This window comes from Anarrhichthys ocellatus, unplaced genomic scaffold (assembly GCF_004355925.1).
Source record: "Anarrhichthys ocellatus isolate YVR2014 unplaced genomic scaffold, GSC_Weel_1.0 scaffold5, whole genome shotgun sequence".
Lineage (NCBI taxonomy): Eukaryota > Metazoa > Chordata > Actinopteri > Perciformes > Anarhichadidae > Anarrhichthys > Anarrhichthys ocellatus.
The window spans coordinates 14,344,471-14,348,524 of NW_022280035.1; positions in this window are offsets into that span (position 1 = coordinate 14,344,471).

The window sequence follows — 4,054 nt, forward strand, 5'->3', positions numbered from 1 at the left end:
GTGTGTGTGTGTGTGTGTGTGTGTGTGTGTGTGTGTGTGTGTGTGTGGGCATGTGATGCTGTCAGTGGGTACACGTAAATAGATTTATCAGAAAATAGCTTTATTTTACGTCGGCGTTGTTGAACAGATTTTTACTCTGACATGAAACAGCCCGTGTCCGCCTGAGCCTCGGACACCAGCAGGTGTGAGGGTTCCAGTCGCTCACACCTCACATGCGCTGAACCCAACAGCAGTAATGTTGAACAAATGTAACCTTTCAGCCTCTCATGTGCTGCGATGAGATGTTTCTGGCACTCTGTAAAATTCCTGGATGTGTCTCTCTCTGACTCCGCTCTGACCCTCGCCCATCTGTTCCCATGTCCGGGGGTTAGGAGGCTACCAAAGGCTACACATGCTGTTGGCCTCAGGGTGTGGGCAAGATGTTTGGGGTGTGAGATGGACGCTGTGATGAGCACTGCGGGAAGACATTTGGACAACGCAGGGACCTTTTCAAGTTCAAGCGCAGTTGAACAAACTGCATATTCAATCTATCTGAGCCATCTTGCATAGGCTGCACTTTTTACAACTACAGTTTCACAAATGACTTGTATATTTGAATTAACCAGTTCCTGGTCTAATAACCGTTTCTAAATAAAGTGACGGGAGACTTCTAAGTTCAGCACTATTTAAAAGAAAAGAATTTTAAAAAAAAACACAGTTTCATGTATTAAGTGCTTCTCAACCCCAGGATTAGTCGGGGCTCGTTGGCCTGGGCTGGGTTTGCTGCTGGGAAGTGGAGTTTAAATATAGCACAGGGCAGAAGCTGTTAAATGTCACCGCTGCACCAGCCCTGTCAATGCACGTGACCAGGTTTAGCACCAGTTTGGTTGTGAAGAACACGATTTTTAAGTGTGCCAAGTGACAACCGCAGTGACTTCATGCCAGACGTCCTCCAACTCGCCCATAGCCTTTCACTTCGCACTCCTGGGTGTGCTAATCGCCTTCAAATAGGGCCGTGAGATCACAGTCACATTTTCTTGTTGTAAGACACCACTGTGAATGAAAAGAGCTGCAGGTGTGATGCTGTGTTAGTGACATTGAATGTGTTCACTTGTCACCTCCTTGACTTTTCCCAAACAGGATTATTGGCTGATGAGGTCCCGTTGCTGCAACTCAGTAATTTACTGTTCAATAAGTTTTATTTGCTTTCATGTGCCCATGTGTAATGGAGTTCTTGTTCCATTGTTATTATTATTATCAAATGCACTACTCGGTTCGTCTGGTCTTTATTAGTTTCAGCACTCCGCACATGGCTTTGGTGGCACGTCTGTTTTTGCTTTTATTCAAAGATCCGTCTGTCACAGGCCTGGGATAGAGCCATGTACTGTTGTAGAATGCACTGGTGCTGCAGCGGATTGCAGACACGCACACAGGCAGAGCATCAAACGTTAATATCGGCACAGTGGAAATAGACAGTATTGAAAATATTAGTTTTGACTTTTAGTTGTGCTGTTTAACAAGAGCACAGTGGGGCAATGCAATACTAAAGTGTTGCCGTCTAGGGGGAACATAGTACCTTTATCGACATGGGCTCAGTGGCCTCGCTGATGTCATCATCACCCTGTGTGTGTGTCTGTGTGTGTGTGTGTGCGTGCGCGCGTGTGTACAATGAGACAGACTCTTCCCGTGTGGGCATCAGGGGACAAAGTAGTCTTTATGCAGTGTGCCGAGCTCCAAGGCAGAAACATTGTTGAGCAGTAAAACATTCCGTAAGTAAAACCACATGTTCCAGAGTGGAGGACGGACAAACACAGGCAGCCTCTGCAGCTCCACATCAGGAGTTGGTGCCCTATCATCGGGGGCTGAGGGGCTCCTTTTTGACTCCAATGCAACACCCTCGTTCAACGTTGTGCATTTTATACGTTACAGGAAACTCAAATCAAGAACAGATTGTCCCTGGGGAAAAAAACAATCTGTTGGATGATGCAAATAGGTGTTAGAGGGAAGAGAACAAAGGAACAAGTTTGGGATTTTTTTACTTTTTATTATTACATTTCTTCATCATATGTTTTAAAGAAATACATTACATCTGACTATCAACCTGTATACAGTTGCATGTAGATGTTAAAATGCGTCTCCTTCCCAATAGCTCGAGGCTCACAGACACTTACAGAACATGCCAAACATATCTGCCAATCATCCAGAGAACATCTGCATCTGCACCATTGTTGAGCTACTATGAGGCAAAATATTAGCGTATGTGGGCAAAAACATTTAAATTTACATCATGCCATATCAAGTCTCCTTAAGTGAATTTAATATTTTAAGGATTAACCTTTACACCCCTTTAAGTCAGAAGGGTTCATTCTGAATCAAATTGAAATATATGGCTCTTTTCATGCAAGACTGCACTATACAGACTTTTCTAGAAATTGCATATTGTGGCTTTATTGGCCAGGTATGTGTACACATGCAAGGAATATGGCTCCTGTTTTTTCTTTCTGTTGCTTTTAGTGTTAAGTACGCAGAAATAGACATACAGCTGAAAAACAAGGCCAACAAATCTATACACGGTAAACATAAACATTTGACTACTATGTACAGATATAAATATGTATAACGGTATTCATAAAATAAGAATAACAACACAAGGAAATTAGTAAAACATATGACAATAGTACCATGGTGTGTAGAGTGCAAAAAGTGCTGGAATAAAAATGGGATGATGAATGTAACCGGTTGCTGTGTAAGGTAGATATGACAGCTTATACAGTGTGCACTGTGTGCTTCGATTTATATATATATATTGGCAGTGAGTATAATTACATTTAATAAAAAACAACCCTTCCAAAATGTTTTTCCATAGCCTCTTTGCATCTTTAGAGTTTCATTTGATTCTCTCAATGGCCTAAGTGGATGGCTGTTAGCAGAGCTACTGGGTTTGCTTAATGGTGGCTGCTTAAATTATTGGAAAACTTGTCAGCTGTGCTGTTTTCCTTCATAAAACTGATGTGTGCAGGCTTGAGCCGCTGATTCACTTCTGTTGTTCCGTGGCGTTTCCATTCTTCTCCCAGTCCAATATTTTACAATTCCCTCACAGAGCTCTTACTGAATGTGCACCGTGGTAATTAACTCGTAGGTAGGAGTTCATTTTCAATTGATTTCCCACCCCTCTCAGATCATTAGGCGCTCTATCTTGTAATGCTTTAAACTACTGCTGCCTCCCTAGGAGGTCAGCCCTAATTAAAGGGACAGTGTGCCACATTAGCCATGCATGGAGTCAAGCCGGTAACAAAATTTGGATCAGTCACCCCCCCCAAGGTTAAGGCTGAACCCTTGACCCAGACCCAGTGCCCCCGTGTCCCTCATACCCTCTTTACTTGGCTTTGCTGAATGCTTGCACACTTGCACCCGAGCAAGGACCAAGCAGTGTCTCACTTTGTTGCTCTGTCTCTCTCTCTGTTAGTTTTCCTCCATCGCTATCTCAAACACTTGATCTCAGCTCAGATTAGCGAACTCCACGGCTATATTCAAAATACGTTACCTTGTGGTGTTTCTCTATGTAGTTTTTTTCTTTTCTTTTCTCATTGGGCCGGGTTGCTGTGTCAGTGTCTCATTTGTGTTACATGAAGGCCATGAGGTGGATCATAACTGAAAGACAGATGTTACTACCACAACTGTGTTTGCAGTTTAATGGTTAATAACCAACCAATAATAATGAATTCAGCTATCGTCTGTAAAACAAGCTCTAAAGTAGACTATAAATGACCTTAAACTGTTGCAGTTAGGGGGCCAGTGTAATGGATTTGTGATTGTTAATCTGTGTCTTTAACTGCTTCAGCTGAGACCGGTAATGGTTTCTTTTGAAGTGCTGGAGCTGTGTGTCAAGGGCCATGTTTGTGTTATTGCAGATCCTCTGAGAGCCCATTGTTTGCAGACCTCACAGGTTCCTCCTAATCGAATTGGCCATGGATGTCCTGGCTCAGGACCTGTCTCCATGCTCTGGGGACTCAAAGAGCTGTTCATGGCCTGAAAAGTCACTTGTCCAAATACAGCCTTGTTTAATTACAGGAGG